General features: G+C 46.6%; 1 protein-coding gene across 9 annotated transcripts in view; it reads left to right on the plus strand.

Moving 5' to 3' along the window:
* The first annotated feature begins 972 nt into the window (after positions 1-972).
* BRD4 (bromodomain containing 4) overlaps positions 973-19,461 on the plus strand; it is a 251,052-nt gene continuing 232,563 nt past the window's right edge. For 8 of the 9 annotated variants that reach the window (XM_048834229.2, XM_048834234.2, XM_048834237.2 and 5 more), the window contains exon 1: positions 973-1,097. The gene's annotated coding sequence lies outside the window, so the exon portion shown is untranslated. Of the gene's footprint in view, positions 1,098-1,950; positions 2,064-19,461 lie in introns of those variants that run through there. The other variant, XM_048834231.2, reaches the window with a different exon arrangement.

Consider the following 19,461-nt stretch of genomic DNA (forward strand, 5'->3'; position numbering starts at 1 on the left):
CCCCCCGGCAGAGCTGCCCCTTCTCCCCCGCGCGCCCCCCCCCCCCGGCAGAGCTGCCCCTTCTCCCCCGCGCGCCCCCCCCCCGGCAGAGCTGCCCCTTCTCCCCCGCGCGCCCCCCCCCCGGCAGAGCTGCCCCTTCTCCCCCGCGCGCGCCCCCCGCCCGCGCGGCAGAGCTGCCCCTTCTCCCCCGCGCGGCAGAGCTGCCCCTTCTCCCCCGCGCGCGCCCCCCCCCCCCGCGGCAGAGCTGCCCCTTCTCCCCCGCGCGCGCCCCCCCCCCCCGCGGCAGAGCTGCCCCTTCTCCCCCGCGCGCGCCCCCCCCCCCGCGGCAGAGCTGCCCCTTCTCCCCCGCGCGCGCCCCCCCCCCCGCGGCAGAGCTGCCCCTTCTCCCCCGCGCGCCCCCCCCCCCGCGGCAGAGCTGCCCCTTCTCCCCCGCGCGCCCCCCCCCCCCCGCGGCAGAGCTGCCCCTTCTCCCCCGCGCGCCCCCCCCCCCCCCCGCGGCAGAGCTGCCCCTTCTCCCCCGCGCGCCCCCCCCCCCCGCGGCAGAGCTGCCCCTTCTCCCCCGCGCGCCCCCCCCCCCCGCGGCAGAGCTGCCCCTTCCCCCCCGCGCGCCCCCCGCCCGCGCGGCAGAGCTGCCCCTTCCCCACGCCCCACAACTAGCTACAGACCCTCAAGAGCGCCCTTCCCCCGCGCAATACCCGCCCTGCCCCGCAGCGCTCCCTTCCTCCCCAGTGCCGTGCAGCGCCCGCCCGCCCGCGCGCGCAGAGCGACCCGACCTCTCTCCCACGCGCCCCGCCCGCGCCCGGCTCCTCCTTGGGCCCCGGGCTCCAGGGGCCGGGCTAAGGAAGCGGGGGGGGGACGCACGTCGCCGGCGGAGGGGGCGTGGTCTGTTGCGCCGCGACGCAGAGCGTTGCGCGGTGAGGTCAGTGCGGCGCCGCTGTGGGTCCCTCCCGCTGCCCCTCGCTCTTTATCTGCCCCGCGGAGGCCCGCGCCCTAGCCTCCCCTCTCCAGTGCGAGGCGGAGGAGACGCCTCCCCCGCTCCGGGCCCCACGGCACCCGGTCCGGCGGGAGGGTGGAGAGCGCGGCCTGCCCGTCCCCAGGTGAGAGCCGAGTTCGCGCGCGAGGGAAGCGGCTCCCTCGACTGGGGGGCGCGGTCGAGCGGAGGTGGGGGTGTCGGTATTCAACATCCTCGGTTACGTTGTTCTGATAGCGTAATCCGCATTGCGTAATGCGGCCGCTGCGTCAGGGAGGCTACTCAGTTTTCGTTGGGACGTCTGTGTCTGGCTGAGGCCTGCTGCTCAACGTTGTATTCCGACCCGCTTTCCTCTTGTGGGGGGGAGGGGGTGCTACGCTGTGTGCGTAACTCTTGTGCCGTTCACGGCGCCCGCGTCCTGGAGCCAGCGATCTGCGTAGGTGGTGTAAGAGAACGGGAAGGGGATCGGCTTTTTCTGGTGTTTACGCATTTTGCGCATTTGGCGGCTGGTTAACCTGCAGAATGCTACGTGATGTGCGTAGGGGCGTCTCTGGCTCCCTTGCGCCGATTGCGGTGGGAAGCGGACTCAGGGCATAGGGCGCAGAGTTTGCGTGGGAGAGAGATTTGGCCCCATCTGTAGGCTACGCGATTTGCGCGGATAGGGCTTACCCCCGCGCGCGGACCGCGGTTTACGTATGTTGGGTGCGATTCCTCGTTGAGGACGGCTGTTCCCTGGAGAGGTAGGCGAAGCGGCTTTAGCGCTATTTGCGCAGCGACCTGAGTAGCCTGATGTTGTTTTTTTTCGGAAGTGCGATGTTTGCGTAGGGTTGCTTGTGCTCTGGCGAGTGGGGAAAAGCTTTTTTGGTAGGCGGGCTGCCTGGGCGTGCGGAGCCGTTTGCGCTGGGGCCGTTGCGCCCCGCCGGGGGACGGGTAGCTCGGTACGCGGATTGCGCAGCGTACGGGAACAGGGGCCCTGGGGCGGGGCGGCGGAGCTGATGGTACTTCCTGCCGCCGCCATTTTGTCATCTAGCCGGAGGAGGAAGCGGTGGCTCTTGAGTGGAGGCAGCGGCCCGGCCTGGCCCCGCGGCTTGCGGTGAGTGAGGCGGTCACGCACCCCACCCTCACGGGCTCTGCCCGCCCCGGCTCCTTCGTGGGTCACGCCTGCCCGGACCAGGCGGCCCCCGACGCCGCCGGCAGGGCGTGGGATAGCCGCGTCTCTCCTCCGCGCCGTTAGGCCGGGCCGCCGCCACCCCCGCGGGGTGGATGCGGGTAGATCGGGCCCGGCTCCTCATGGCGCTGGGGCCCGGCTGCCCCCGAGCTGCCGGGCCCATCGCCGACACTTGGGGGTCCTGGAGATGGGGCGGGCCGGGCCGGTCTCTGCGGAGGGCCGTGCGGGGGCAGGTCGCTGGGGAGGGAGCGGCGATGCTGGTGCAGCAGGAGGAGGCAGCTCGGCGTCAAACCTTGTTCACTGTAACCGACTGATACAGCTCGCCCCGGCCTGCTGGCGCTTGGCTGTCTGGCAAGCAGCTGCCGTTGGAAGGTCCTCTTTGAGATTGCACAGCAACTGTGGCACTAGCAGAGTCCCGTAAACCGGATTGAGGCGCTGATTCCGGTTTAAATGTGCCTGATGGGAAGAGAGACTTTGAACAATGTGTGCTTTTGATGAACCTTGCCTTTTTTTTTCTTGAAAGAGCAGTAACCTGAATTCTGGTGCACTTCAGAGTATAAACTGGTGCTGTTTACTGCACTGGCTCTTCAGATTTTGTCATTTTGTGTAGAAAGACAAATGTTCTCTCTTGGTGTGAAAGACTCAAACAAGTGGTAGCTGCTATACAGTGATTATAGAAACAGTGGAACTGACTATACTGTGTATTTGGTGGTATATTCTGTATAGAGAATTTCTTAAACTACTGGTTTTAATCTTAGATGTAGTGAATTTAAAAAAAAATTCAAAAGTGTGGTTTATTTGATGTGGACTGTCCATTTAGTGTAGGGAATAAAAATGTCTTGACATAGCTGTTTATATATTGTGAACTAGATAACTTGACTAGCCAGTTACAACAATTTTGCATTTAACTTTTTTCTACAACTCTTCTCTCCCCCTCCTCCCCCCCCCCCATGGCAGGACTAAATATTATCATTCTAGACCATCCCTGACAGTGAGATTTCTGCTAATATGAAATTGTGTGGCTAATATTTTCTTCCTGCCTGCAGTGCTTTTCCCACTACGACTGATTTTTTTCCCCCAAATTGTTATCTAGATTATAGAATGTACCTTGAGTGTAAATAGTCTGTTCAGAAACAGAACTTCCTATTAAGAAGGCTGGTTCATGTTTTGGAAAGGAGATTTGATAGTATGAGAGGAAAAGGAAGGTGACCTCCCCACTCTGAACTCTAGGGTACAGATGTGGGGACCTGCATGAAAGACCCCCTAAGCTTATTTTTACCAGCTTAGGTTAAAAACTTTCCCAAGGCACAAACTTTGCCTTGTTCTTGAACATTATGCTGCTACCACCAAGTGATTTAGACAAAGAACAAGGAAAGGACCACTTGGAGTCCCTAGTTCTCCACAGACCAACTTGGGTTTCTTAGAACCCTAAAAACCCAATCAGATTCTGAAAAAACCAGCACTTCATTAGAAGAACAAAACAAAGATAAAAGAAACACTCTGTAAGATTAGAATGGAAGATAATCTTACAGGCAGTCAGGTTCAAAACAGAGAATGCCTCTAGACAAAACCTTAAGTTACAAAAAGACAGAAAACCAGGAATACACATTCCCTCCAGCACAGTGAATTTACAAGCCGAAACAAAGAAAACCACATTTTCTAGCCAGATTACTTATGAACTTTACAGGAGTTGAAGGGCTTGCATCCTTGATCTATTCCCAGCAAAGGTATTACACAGACAGACAAAAGCCTCCCCCCAACCCCTCTCCAGATTTGAAAGTATCTTGTCCCCTCATTGGTCATTTTGGGTCAGGTGCCAGTGAGGTTACCTTAGCTTCTTAACCCTTTACAGGTGAAAGGATTTTGCCTCTGGCCAGGAGGATTTTATAGCACTGTATACAGAAAGGGGTTACCCTTCCCTTTATATTTATGACATCCCTACTGACTGTAGTGTGTGGAAGAGAGAAAACTGTTCTAACTTCTAATACTCACTAACAACCACACACCACACAACAAAACCACTAACCCAGGAACCTATCCTTGCAACAAAGCCCCCTTGTCAACTGTGTCCAAATATCTATTCAGGGGACACCATCATAGGGCTTAATCACATCAGCCACACTATCAGAGGCTGGTTCACCTGCACATCTACCAATGTGATATATGCCATCATGTGCCAGCAGTGCCCCTCTGCCATGTACATTGGTCAAACTGGACAGTCTCTACGAAAAGAATAAATGGACACAAATCAGATGTCAAGAATTATAACATTCAAAAACCAGTCGGAGAACACTTCAGTCTCTTTGGTCACTTGATTACAGACCGAAAAGTGGGAATTCTTCAACAAAAAAACTTCAAAAACAGACTCCAATGAGAGATTGCTGAATTCGAATTAATTTGCAAACTGGGTACAATTAACTTAGGCTTGAATAAAGACTGGGAGTGGATGTGTCATTACACAAAGTAAAACTATTTCTCCATGTTTATTCAACCCCCCCCCCCCCCCCTTCCTCACATGTTCTTGTCAATTGCTGGAAATGGCCCACCTTGATTATCACTACAAAAGGTTTTTTCCCCCCCGAGCTCTCCTGCTGGTAATATCTCACCTTACCTGTTTCAGAGTAACAGTCATGTTAGTCTGTATTCGCAAAAAGAAAAGGAGTACTTGTGGCACCTTAGAGACTAACCAATTTATTTGAGCATAAGCTTTCGTGAGCTACAGCTCACTTCATCGGATGCACGATGTATCCGATGAAGTGAGCTGTAGCTCACGAAAGCTTATGCTCAAATTTGTTAGTCTCTAAGGTGCCACAAGTAGAATCATAGAATATCAGGGTTGGAAGGGACCTCAGGAGGTCATCTAGTCCAGCCCCCTGCTCAAAGCAGGACCAGTCCCCAACTAAATCATCCCAGTAAGGGCTTTGTCAAGCCTGATCTTAAAAACTTCGAAGGAAGGAGATTCCACCACCTCCCTAGGTAACACATTCCAGTGTTTCACCACCCTCCTAGTAAAAAAGTTTTTCCTAATATCCAACCTAAATCTCCCCCATTGCAACTTGAGACCATTACTCCTTGTTCTGTCATCTGCTACCACTGAGAACAGTCTAGAGCCATCTTCTTTGGAACCCCCTTTCAGGTAGTTGAAAGCAGCTATCAAATCCCCCCTCATTCTTCTCTTCGTAGACTAAACATCCCCAGTTCCCTCAGCCTCTCCTCATAATTCATGTGTTCCAGTCCCCTAATAATTTTTGTTGCTCTCCGCTGAACTCTTTCCAATTTTTCCACATCCTTCTTGTAGTGTGGGGCCCAAAACTGGACACAGTACTCCAGATGAGGCCTCACCAATGTTGAATAGAGGGGAACGATCACGTCCTTCGATCTGCTGGCAATGCCCCTACTTATACAGCCCAAAATGCCATTGGCCTTCTTGGCAACAAGGGCACACTGTTGACTCATATCCAGCTTCTCTTCCACTGTAACTCCTAGGTCCTTTTCTGCAGAACTGCTGCCGAGCCATTCGGTCCCTAGTCTGTAGCGGTGCATAAGTACTCCTTTTCTTTTTACGGATACAGACTAACACTGCTGCTACTCTGAAACCTGTTCTAACTTCAGTTAGACATGACAACCAGAATTTGCCTATTGAATATGCTGTCATTGCATTGTGATTGACTGGTGAAGTCTACTTAAAAGATAACCAGAGAAGCCAGATCTACTTGCACTGTTGGTAGTATGGCTAAAATTCCTCTCTCAAAGCTAAAGCAAAAGTATTTCAGTAATATTTTTATATTTTCATAGTTCCATTAATTGTTTATATAAAAATGTGAAGACTATTTTGTTTATTTTTAGTAACTTTTTTTCTTTTCCTGCTGCTTGTTAATAATGTAAAGCAAAACTATTGTCTGTCCTAGAACTGGATTGATGTCAAGAATGGGTCAGAATACAGCTTTATCTTCCTTTAAATACTACTAACGTTCACGCTGTGTTCTTTACCTAAATAGTGCCGTATATCTTATCTTAAAACTAAAAATGGCCAAAAATTAGGTGTCACTTAAATAGTTAACTTTCAATAAGCCTTGTTAAATCTTTTTTTTTTTGAGACTTTATTTCCGTGAAGTTCTTGTTTAGCAATGCTTCTGTAGAAAGTTGTTTTAATCTAAAGTTTTAGTGTTGTTCAGACTTATTGCACATTTTATAAAAACAGATTGGAGACTGGGAAAATAGCTGGAAAATGTAGGAAGTGCATGTACTGTAGAATAGATCTTTGTTTGAAATGCATACTATACTGGGATGGAAAGAATTAAGCTGACAAATGCATGGCAAATGTTTACCAGACAGCCAAGATCATGAATAATCACCAGTGGTTGTGTATGATACTGTTATAGTATGGATAAATGGTTAGTGTTCTATTAGATGCATGTAAACTGAATTCTGCAGGCTACTTTGGATGTGGGGTTCTCTGTTGTATTTACAGAACATTTTTCATAAAAATAGAATAAAATGGTGGAGGGACTTTAAAAATCATTGATTTACACTAGCTTTGTAAAGCCCCAACTTAATTTGAAAATTTATGGTATGGCTTGCAATTTTAGGTTAAGTTGATTATGAATTAAGTTTTATAAATGCTGGTTTTAAACTGTTCAGTGTCACTACGATAAGGTATTTTTGAACTTTACAAAACTGCTTCAGGCAAAAAACGAAAATTCCATCATACAGACACTTAAGCACTTCACAGCATGACTAGTTTGATTTCAGTAGCATAAGTGCTTTCAGAATGGAGCCTTAATACAGTTTTTATTGAAAATTTTTATTCATACGAAGTGGAATAAAATCTTTGTCACTATGAAAGTTGCGTCATTGTTAACCTTGAAAAGCTTAGTATTTCAAGATGTTAACAAAGTTGAAAATTTTGATTTTTTTATACATACAATCTTGCAAAATGTTAATATCAGTAATGTAACATTTTAAACAATTACAGTTAATGAGCAAAAGTCAGAGTTGTTACTGTTGCATCCAGTTATTGAAATTCACAGAGGGGGTCCTGAAGTCATTCAAAAATAAAATGCTGAAAACAAAAATCAACTTTGAAGTTGTCCTGATGCAGTTTTCTAATCTTTAAGTGCACCAGGTGAAATGATGAAAATACTCATTCAGAGCTGACAGAACCCTTAGCAGTTAATTGACACTACTTTCATGATCATGTACATGAGATTATCATTACTGGATAGCTGTTACAGTACTCAACTGGTGAACAAGACTTTTTTTAAATTGAGGCAGCTGGCTTGCAGTTCAACTATTGTTGGCAGAAAACCTACTTTCATCATAAACCTATTAATCTAAATAGTCAAATGCAGGTGTTTGGTTCTGCTGCTGTGAGTGGAACCAGCACATGCAGAAATTGTTTATATATTTTAGAAAATAATGAGGAGTACCACATAATACTTGCAATTAATGATAAAATGCATGTTCTGCATTTTAATAATTGTTCGTCTTCCTCCATGCTTCAGTAGCTTCAGCAATGGAACACGAACTTCTCTATACAAAACCGTTACTACTGGCTTCAGTATTTTGAACAATTTTCTAGTGAATTTTTTCTGGCCAGTAAAATCCACATCCCTGATTGACAGTTATACTGACCTTACTCCTGGTGTAGACAGCACTGTGTCGATGAGAGGGCTTCTCCTGTTGACATAACTAATGCTTCTTGGGGAGGTGGATTACCTATGCCGACAGTAGAAGCCTTCCCATTTTTTTAGGTAGTGTCTTCACTGAAGCACTGCAGTGGCGCAGTTGCAGCCTTGTAAGCGTAGAGGAACACTCAGTCTACATTCTTCATAGATCTTTATTCACTTGGATTAGTCTGAAACATACTTCTGCAGCTTGCTTACAAGTTTTTCACCTTATTACTTGAGATGTGACATATGTGCTGCCACCTTTCTGTTTTTGTATTTGGAAGCTGTAAAGTGGCTGTTGAAAAATAACTTAATCAGAAATCCAGTTGTATGATCAAGGTCCTGTGTTGGTGGATCCCTGTACTTGTGCAAAGAAACGTTGAAGTCTGTGGGGATACAGGAGTCCATTATGCAATCAGGAGCATAGATAGTATCTCACCTATCTTTTCAAATCTTTTGACAGTAGATTTAGCATGTGTGCAGAATCGGCATTTACTCTGTTCTGCAAAGCTTTCTTAATCTTAGCCGAATTGGCTTTGTTTTTCTTCACAAACTAGTTGACTCTTGTCTGTAGTGATTGTAGTCAGATGTTCAGATGAATGTGGATGACTGCAGGTATTAGTGCAGAAAGAGCTTTGTGTAAGCTCAAAAACTTCTCTCCCGCCAACAGAAGTTGGTCCAGTAAAAGATATTCTCACCCACCTTGTCTTGCTTGAGTATGCAGTGTAAACAATGTAGATGGAAACTCCTGATGAGCCTTACGTTGTCCATGTTTTCCCACCATACATGAGAGTGCTGAGGTCACAAGCTTGATACACTAGCATTTTGGTCTTGCTGGTAAGCTTTGAATTGTTCCGTGCTCTTTTAGTTAGTCTGCTGAAGGTGGTGGCAGCCTTTCCAATGCGAACATTTAGTTCTTCATCCAGTGAGAGGTTGGTGGTCAGTGTAGAACCTAAATAGCTGAACTTTTGGACTACTTCTAGCTGGTTTGCATTTAAGGTAGTTGAATGATCTTGTGAAACTCTCTGTCCTAATAGAACAGTTTTCTTGATGCTGATGGTGAGAGCAAATGCCTGACAGGTACTTGAAAGGCGGTCCGGGAATTCTTATAGTAGATCTTCATTGTGGGTTATGAGGGCAGCATCATCAGCAAATAGAGGTTCACTGATTAGCATCTTTTTGAGTTTGGTCTTTGACTTATGTTGGGACAGGTTGAAGAGTTTCCCATCTGATCTTGTGTGGATATACATACACTCCATCTTTCATGTCCATAAACGCACAGTTCAAGAGTACTGAGAAGATGCCAAAGAGTGTAGGGGCAAGAACACATCCTTGCCTCACTCTGCTTTTCATCTTAAAGCTGTCTGAAGTGGGCCCATGAGACTGGACAGTTGCTCTCATGTTGTTGTGGAATGAACATATAAGACTTAAAAGGGTTTGTGGGCATCCTATCTCTTCTAGTATTGCAAATAGATCTGCTCTGCTGACTATGTCGAATGCTTTGTTAGGTCCACAAAGGAGATGTACAATTGTCGGTTTTGCGCTCTGCACTTTTCTTGGAGTTGATGCAGCCCTGAATCTGCACTGTGATTCAGGATAGACACAATTCACCAGCTGTTGTAGGTGCACTAAGATAACTTTTGCGAAAGTGTTTCCCGCTACACTTAATAATGAGGTCATAGAATATCAGGGTTGGAAGGGACCTCAGGAGGTCATCTAGTAGTCCAACCCCCTGCTCAAAGCAGGACCAATCCCCAACTAAATCATCCCAACCAGGGCTTAAAAACCTCTAAGGAAGGAGATTCCACCACCTCCCTAGGTAATGCATTCCAGTGCACTCAAAAACAAAACAATGTAAAACTTTAGAGCCTACAAGTCCACTCAGTCCTACTTCAGCCAGTTGCTCAGACAAACATATTTGGTTATATTTGCAGGAGATAATGGTGTTCGCTTCTTGTTTACAGTGTCGCCTGAAAGTGAGAACAGGCACTGTTGTAACTGGCATCCCAACATATTTATGTGCCAGATGTGCTAAAGACTCATATGTCCCTTTATGCTTCAACCACCATTCCAGAGGATATGCGTCCATGCTGATGGTGGGTTCTGCTTGATAACAGTCGAGAGCAGTGTGGACCGATGCATGTTCATTTTCATCATTTGAGTCAGATGCCACCAGCAGAAGGTTGATTATTATTATTATATATTATTTTTTTGGTGATTTGGGTTCTGTAGTTTCCACATCAGAGTGTTGCTCTTTTAAGACTCTTGAAAGCATGCTCCACACCTTGTCCCTCTCAAATTTTGGATGGCACTTCACTTGACCCAAGATTTAAGCATCTGCTGTAGCTATTTTTAGAAATCTCACATTGGTACCCTCTTTGTGTTTTGTTAAATCTGCAGTAACGGTATTCATAAATCAAACAACATGTGCTGGGTCATCATCCGAGACTGCTATAACATTAAATATATGGCAGAATGCAGGTAAAACAGAGTAGGGGGACATACAGTTCTCCCCCAAGGAGTTCAGTCACAAATTTAATTTACACACTTTTTTCCTCCCACCCCCTTTCCCCCCCAACATTGTCAGCCTGGAAGCATGTTTTCCGGAATGTTGGCTGAAGCATGAAGGGGCATACAAATATTTATTGTATTTGGTACATAAATACCTTGCAACGCTGGCTACAAAAGTCCCATGCGAATGCCTGTTCTCACTTTCAGGGGACATAGTAAATAAGAAGCAGGCAGCAGTATCTCCTGTCAATGTAAACAAACTTGTTATTCTTAGCATTGGCTGAACAAGATGTAGGACTGAATGAACTTGTATTCTCTGAAGTTTTACATTGTTTTGTTTTTGAGTGCAGTTATGTAACAAAAATCTACATTTGTAAGTTACACTTTCACAATAGAGATTGCGCTACAGTACTTCTATTTTACAGTGCAAATATTTATAATAAAAATAATATAAAGTGAGAACTGTACACTTTGTATTCTGTGTTGTAATTGAAATCAGTATATTTTAAAATTTATAAAAACATCCAAAATATTTAATACATTTCAATTGGTATTCTATTGTTTAACTGTGCAATTAATCAAGATTAATTTTAATCAAGATTAGTCCGAGTATCTCTGGTCTAGATTGTTGTTCACCGATTACCACTGTGGTATGTGATCCCTTAACTCATTTAACTGGACTTGAGTTAACACTGCATGTGTGCACAAAAAACTTGAGTTAACAGGGAGTCAACAAGATTTCTTGACATTTCAATATACTTCTATCTAGCCAAAGCAAAAAGTCACTCAAGATGCTTATCTTCTATGGTAAATGCTTGACAGTTTTGAATGATCTACACATATAACTTCTGTGGAAGTTTTGCGCAGTCAAAATTCATTGACTAGTCTAGTCAGTTTCTCCCATCCCAAAAAGTAATTCTGCACTTGAGCTCTCTCCCATTCACTGGATCATGCTGATCCAAAAAAAATCAAGAGCAAGAAAAACAGAGAGACTGCTGGTGTTGCTTTGGATAGCCCTTTTTTCCCGACAAAAGAATGGGATACTTATCGCTAAAGTTTAACGGTGTCTTTTGATCATCCGCTATCATAAAATCATAGGACTGGAAGGGAACTCGAGAGGTCTTCTAGTCCAGTCCCCTGCACTCATGGCAGGACTAAGTATTATCTAGACCATCCCTGACAGGTGTTTGTCTAACCTGCTCTGAAGAATGTCCAATAATGGCGATTCCATAACCTACCTACGTAATTTATTCTGGTGCTTAGCCACCCTGACAGCAAGTTTTTCCTAATGTCCAACCTAAGCTGCTCTTGCTGCTATGTGAGTCCATTGCTTCTTGTCCTATCCTCAGAGGTTAAGGAGAATTTTTTTTCTCCCTCTTCCTCCTAACAACCTTTTATGTGCTTAAAAACGGTTATGTCCCCCCCTCAGTCTATTCTCCAAATTAAACAAACCCAATTTTTTCAATCTTTCCTCATAAGTCATGTTTTCTATACCTTTAATAATTTTTGTTGCTCTTCTCTGGACTCTCTCCAATTTGTCCACATCGTTCCTAAAATGTGGTGCCCAGAACTGGACACAATACTCCAGTTGAGGCCTAATCAGCGCAGAGTAGAGCGGAAGAATTACTTCTCGTGTCTTGCTTACAACACTCCTGCTAATACATCCCGGAATGATGTTGGTTTTTTTGCAACAGCGTTACCCTGTTGACTCATATTTAGCTTGTGGTCCACTATGACCCCCAGATCCCTTTCTGCAATACTTCTTCCTAGGCAGTCATTTCCTATTTTGTATGTGTGCAACTGATTGCTCCTTCCTAAATGGAGTACTTTGTATTTGTCGTTATTGAATTTCATCCTATTTACTTCAAACCATTTCTCCAGTTTGTCCAGATCATTTTGAATTTTAATCCTGTCCTCCAAAGCACTTGCAACCCCTCCCAGCTTTGTATCGTCCACAAACTTTATAAGTGTACTCTATGCCATTATCTAAATCATTGATGAAGATATTGAACAGAACTGGACCCAGAATTGATCCCTGTGGGACCCCACATCACGACTGTGAACCACTGATGATTACTCTCTGGGAACAATTTTCCAACCAGTTTTGCACCCACCTTATAATAGCTCTATCTAGGTTGTATTTCCCTAGTTTGACAGAAAGAAAAGGAGTACTTGTGGCACCTTAGAGACTAACCAATTTATTTGAGCATGAGCTTTCGTGAGCTACAGCTCACTTCATCAGATGTATACCGTGGAAACTGCAGCAGACTTTATATACACACAGAGAATATGAAACAATACCTCCTCCCACCCCACTGTCCTGCTGGTAATAGCTTATCTAAAGTGATCAACAGGTGGGCCATTTCCAGCACAAAGCCAGGTTTTCTCACCCTCCACCCCCCCACACAAATTCACTCTCCTGCTGGTGCTAGCCCATCCAAAGTGACAACTCTTTACATAATCAAGTCCGGCTATTTCCTGCATAGATCCAGGTTTTCTCACATCCCCCCCACCCCCATACACACACAAACTCACTCTCCTGCTGGTAATAGCTCATCTAAACTGACCACTCTCCAAGTTTAAATCCAAGTTAAACCAGAACATCTGGGGGGGGGGAGGAAAAAACAAGAGGAAACAGGCTACCTTGCATAATGACTTAGCCACTCCCAGTCTCTATTTAAGCCTAAATTAATAGTATCCAATTTGCAAATGAATTCCAATTCAGCAGTTTCTCGCTGGAGTCTGGATTTGAAGTTTTTTTGTTTTAAGATAGCGACCTTCATGTCTGTGATTGCGTGACCAGAGAGATTGAAGTGTTCTCCGACTGGTTTATGAATGTTCTAATTCTTGACATCTGATTTGTGTCCATTTATTCTTTTACGTAGAGACTGTCCAGTTTGACCAATGTACATGGCAGAGGGGCATTGCTGGCACATGATGGCATATATCACATTGGTGGATGTGCAGGTGAACGAGCCTCTGATAGCGTGGCTGATGTTATTAGGCCCTGTGATGGTGTCCCCTGAATAGATATGTGGGCACAATTGGCAACGGGCTTTGTTGCAAGGATAAGTTCCTGGGTTAGTGGTGCTAATACAGTGCTAATAAACAATGGCCACATAAACACCACCCTATGCCGGAAACCTACTGACCGTTATTCCTACCTGCATGCCTCCAGCTTTCACCCTGACCACACCACACGATCCATCGTCTACAGCCAAGCTCTGCGATACAACCGCATTTGCTCCAACCCCTCAGACAGAGACAAACACCTACAAGATCTCTGTCAAGCTTTCTTACAACTACAGTACCCACCTGCAGAAGTAAAGAAACAGATTGATAGAGCCAGAAGAGTTCCCAGAAGTTACCTACTACAGGACAGGCCTAACAAAGAAAATAACAGAACGCCACTAGCGGTCACCTTCAGCCCCCAACTAAAACCCCTCCAACGCATTATTAAGGATCTACAACCTATCCTAAAGGATGACCCAACACTCTCACAAATCTTGGGAGACAGGCCAGTCCTTGCCTACAGACAGCCCCGCAACCTGAAGCAAATACTCACCAACAACCACATACCACACAACAGAACCACTAACCCAGGAACTTATCTCTGTGTGTGTATAAAGTCTGCTGCAGTTTCCACGGTATACATCTGATGAAGTGAGCTGTAGCTCACGAAAGCTCAAATAAATTGGTTAGTCTCTAAGGTGCCACAAGAACTCCTTTTCTTTTTGCGAATACAGACTAACACGGCTGTTCCTCTGAAACCTAGTTTGACAGGTTTCAGAGTAGCAGCCGTTTTAGTCTGTATCCGCAAAAAAACCAGGAGTACTTGTGGCACCTTAGAGACTAACAAATTTATTAGAGCATAAGCTTTCGTGGGCTAAAGCTCACTTCATCGGAGAAGTTTATGAGAAGGTCATGTGAGACAGTATCAAAAGCTTTACTGAAGTCAAGATATACCATGTCTGCCACTTCCCCCCTATTCACAAGGCTTGTTACCCTGTCAAAGAAAGCTGTCAGGTTGGTTTGACATGATTTATTCTTGACAGATCCATGCTGATGGTTACTTATCACATTATTTTCTAGATGTTTGCAAATTGACTGCTTAATCATTGCTTCCCCAAAATAATTCCTAGAGTACATGTTTTAGAAAAACATCCAGTCTTGTTTTAAAAATTCTCATTGATGGAGAATCCAAAACTGTTAGTGATGGAGAATCTGCAAAATTACTTAGCGGGGCTAAGTCCCATTTTCAGAAGTGACTTAGGCATGTAGGAGTCTAAACCCTGTTGATTTTCAATGGGGTTGAAAGCTGAGCAGAGCATTGTTTAAATACCTTTAAAAATCTGGGCCTATGTACTTCATATTCACTACAGTTTGAAGGTTTGGATTTCTCAGGAGGTAGCTAGTGAACTCAGATTCTGAATCTTCATAATTCTTTGGATGTGCTTAGCCTACACAAAGGCTTAAGAGGGGTTATAATGTACCCAGGAAACATCCATTCATATTTTGGTACATTTATTAGTAAGTATTAGATATAAAAACTTTATGGTTATAGGCATCAGAGTAAGTTAACTAGGATTTCTCAGAAGAGGTTGAATTCAGTCTCTAGCATTCATAATAATTCAGTACTGTGTGGTTGTATGTTAATTTGTGAAATCAAAGAAATTATCACAGGTCACTAGTTCTTGCACATAGAAGTAAATAGCTGGATGTTAGTACAGTAACTTCTCACTTAAAGTCGTCCCAACAATGTTGTTTCATTACGTTGATCAATTAGAGAACAGGCTCATTTAAGGTAGTGCAATGCTCACTTATAATGTTGTTTGGCAGCTGCCTGCTTTGTCCATTGTTTGCAGAAAAAGGAGCCCGTTGGAGCTAGTTGGTGTGCGCTTGGAACCAGGGTGGACCAGCAGTCCCCCTATCAGCTCCCCCAAGTTCCCTGTGTGGCAGGCTATCAATTGCAGGGCAGTTCAGCTGTGTCCCTCTCCCCCCCCCCCCCGCCTTGGAGCTTCTCCTGAGAGCCTCCTGCTTGCGCATTTTTTAAAGTAAAATGACACCTTGGGTCAAGGTCATGGTTAAATTCTTGCTGCGGTTAATCATAGTTTTGACTTCTACAGGCCAGGAGTTACTTAGCAGCAATGATGATGGTTAGTTGTTGACTAACTGCTATTTTGTGAAAGCTTCAGACAGTAGCAGTAGAGTTTACTAGAGTGGGTTGTCTGCAGACTTCAGTAGACAACACTGCATCTTTTATATTCAGAAAGCTGTTGTCACAATCAAGAGCTTTCTGAATATAAACTTTAGAAACTTGGTTTTTAAAAATAAAATTCCATTTTCAAAACTGATGGCCCAGATCTTCTCGTTCACTCATATAGTGGATAGCTCAGCCTTGGGATGCGTGCAGTCCTCTGCCTCTAAGGTAGTAAACTGGATGACCAATGAGATCATAGGGGAATAAGTCTCAATTTCAGAAATAATAAAACTTCCTGTAAAAAAATTATAGTGAAAACTGTGTATTCCTATCAGAAAGGAAAAGCTGCAGGAATGGTATTTGATACTTGGCAAACTGTTGCTAAATCAGGAATTAAAAGTGGCAAATGGACACAAAGGATAAAATCCCATACCTGCTGTGACTCTTGTAGCGTGTGCATTATTATACCTATCTCTCGCCAGATATGAGGTTTCCTCCTTTTTATATTTGTAGAGTTTGTCATGTAAATAAAATTGGAGTTTTGTGGCTTCAGCATCTTAACCTGAAAGTGGAAAGGTTATATATTATTAATCTTGTGCACCATCTCCTTAAACTGAAACAATCATCTACTTTCCACACTTTAGAACTGCCACGGCTTTTTAAAGAGCTTTCTGCTGATGTCTTTATTGATGCTCTTGGGGAGCAGTGCTTGCTTCTAGTTTTCTTTAATTCTTGTTAATGGAATTGCGTTGCTTAGCTCTGTTTCCAGCTTTTTGCCTTTCCAGGAGGGTTTTTCCCATCACTGAGTGATCTTTGTTGCAACTAATGTAACTCTTCAGCTGTATGTATATTAATGTCTTCCATGCACAAGGAAGATTGCAAATTACAATTGAAAGGCTCTACACCAGGGGTCGGCAGCCTTTCAGAAGTGGTGTGCCGAGTCTTTGTTTATTCACTTTAAATTAAAGTTCTGCGTGCCAGTAATACATTTTAATGTTTTTTAGGAGGTCTCTCTCTATAAGTCTATATATTATATAACTAAACTATTGTCGTATGTTAAGTAAACAAGGTTTCAAAATGTTTAAGAAGCTTCATTTAAAATTAAATTAAAATGCTGATCTTATGCGCCGCCCCACTCAGCCCGCTGCCAGCTTGGGGTTCTGTTCACCTAGGCCAGCAACAGGCTGAGCAGGGCCTGCGACTGGGACCCTGGCTGGCAAGTGGCCGGCAGCCAGGACCCCAGACCGGCAGTGGGCTGAGCGGCTCAGCCCACTGCCACTCAGCCCACTGCTGGTCTGGGGTTCCGTACGCTGGCTCCTGCCAGCCAGGGTCCCGGCCGCCAGCCCCGCTCAGCCTGCTGCTGGTCTGGGATCCCAACCCTGCCGACATAAAGCGGGTACCTAGCTTCTCCCTAGTTCTAGCCCATTCTCTTCCTCTCTCTCTGGACTGAGCTGAGGGTTGGAGTGCACTGAGCACAGGGCTGGGGGTGAAGGAGCAGGCTGGGGGATGTGGTGTAGGGTCTGTCCAGGAGCTAGAATGAGGGAGGGGGCTCAGGGTTGGGGCAGGAGGTTTGGGTGTGGAGTGCTTACCTGGGCAGCTCACGTTTGGTGTGAGGGGTGCAGGAGCTCCTGTTTGGTGCTCAGGGTGGGGGTGGGAATGTGGGGGGTGCAAGAGTCAGGGCATGGCATGTGAGGAGGGTGCAGGGGTCAGGGCAGAGGGCTGGGGTGTGGGCTAGGGTCATGGGGGTGCTCCCAGCCCCCTGCCCAGAGCGGCTCACAGCAGGTGGCTGGAGGGGATATGCCCTGATTCCATTCCCCGTCCCCAAGGCCCCATCCCCACTTCTTCTCCGTCTCCTCCCTGGAGCAGCGAGCGCGCTGCGACTCCGCTTCTCCCCCTTCCTCGCAAGGGGCCATCAGCTGATCAGTGGCAGGGAGGGAGAGGAGGAGGGGCAGGAACCCAGCATGCTGGGGGAAGAGGCGGAGGAGGGGGGAGCTTGCCTGCCCTGCAGCAGCAGCTGGCTGGACTAAGCTTCTTCACCCTACCCCCCCACCGAGGGTGGGGTGGGGGGTGGAGAAGAGTGGGCCGGGGCAGGCAGGATTTTTAATGGTATGGTGCCGCCTACTGGCGGCCACTCTGAGCCCGCTGCTGGCCTGGGTTTGGCAGTGGGCTGAGCAGGGCCGGCGGCTGGGACCCAGCAGGCAGCAGCTTGCCATTAAAAATCCGCTCCTGGTGCCGTCTTTGGCACGTGTACCATAGGTTGCCGACCCCTGCTCTACACAAAACACTTAACAGCTGGTCTAATGATTGACTGATGTCACTTAGTGCAGCCAGGAAGCCTGAAGGATGAACAGAATGGCATGTCTCCAGATAAAATGTAGAATATCACTAAAATGAAAACAAGAAGTGCTCACAGATAGCAATGAAGACTCAGGCAAGCACTCTAAGGGTATGTCTACACTACGGAATAAGGTCGAATTTATAGAAGTCGGTTTTTTAGAAATCGGTTTTATATATTCGAGTGTGTGTGTCCCCACAGAAAATGCTCTAAGTGCATTAAGTGCATTAACTCGGCGGAGCGCTTCCACAGTACCGAGGCTAGAGTCGACTTCCGGAGCGTTGCACTGTGGGTAGCTATCCCACAGTTCCTGCAGTCTCCGCTGCCCATTGGAATTCTGGGTTGAGATCCCAATGCCTGATGGGGCTAAAACATTGTCGCGGGTGGTTCTGGGTACATATCGTCAGGCCCCCGTTCCCTCCCTCCCTCCGTGAAAGCAAGGGCAGACAATCATTTCGCGCCTTTTTTCCTGAGTTACCTGTGCAGACGCCATACCACGGCAAGCATGGAGTCCGCTCAGGTAACCGTCACCCTATGTCTCCTGGGTGCTGGCAGACGCGGTACGGCTTTGCTGCACAGTAGCAGCAACCCATTGCCTTCTGGCAGCAGACGGTGCAATACGACTGGTAGTCGTCCTCGTCGTGTCCGAGGTGCTCCTGGCCACGTCGGCTGGGAGCGCCTGGGCAGACATGGGTGCAGGGACTAAATTTGGAGTGACTTGACCAGGTCATTCTCTTTAGTCCTGCAGTCAGTCCTATTGAACCGTCTTATGGTGAGCGGGCAGGCGATACGGACTGCTAGCAGTCGTACTGTACCATCTTCTGCCAGGCAGGCAAGAGATGAGGATTGCTAGCAGTCGTATTGTACCATCTTCTGCCAGGCAGGCAAGAGATGAAGATGGCTAGCAGTCGTACTGTACCATCTTCTGCCGAGCAGCCATGAGATGTGGATGGCATGCAGTCCTTCTGCACCGTCTGCTGCCAGCCAAAGATGTAAAAGATAGATGGAGTGTCTCAGAACAAGAAATAGACCAGATTTGTTTTGTACTCATTTGCCTCCTCCCCTGTCTAGGGAACTCATTCCTCTAGATCACACTGCAGTCACTCACAGAGAAGGTGCAGCGAGGTAAATCTAGCCATGTATCAATCAGAGGCCAGGCTAACCTCCTTGTTCCAATAAGAACGATAACTTAGGTGCACCATTTCTTATTGGAACCCTCTGTGCAGTCCTGCCTGAAATACTCCTTGATGTACAGGCACCCCCTTTGTTGATTTTAGCTCCCTGAAGCCAACCCTGTAAGCCGTGTCGTCAGTCGCCCCTCCCTCCATCAGAGCAATGGCAGACAATCGTTCCGCGCCTTTTTTCTGTGCGGACGCCATACCAAGGCAAGCATGGAGGCCGCTCAGCTCACTTTGGCAATTAGGAGCACATTAAACACCACACACATTATCCAGCAGTATATGCAGCATCAGAACCTGGCAAAGCGATACCGGGCGAGGAGGCGACGTCAGTGCGGTCACGTGAGTGATCAGGACATGGACACAGATTTCTCTGAAAGCATGGGCCCTGCCAATGCATGCATCATGGTGCTAATGGGGCAGGTTCATG

The sequence above is a fragment of the Caretta caretta genome, chromosome 20, assembly GCF_965140235.1.
Source record: "Caretta caretta isolate rCarCar2 chromosome 20, rCarCar1.hap1, whole genome shotgun sequence".
In the NCBI taxonomy this organism is placed as follows: domain Eukaryota; kingdom Metazoa; phylum Chordata; order Testudines; family Cheloniidae; genus Caretta; species Caretta caretta.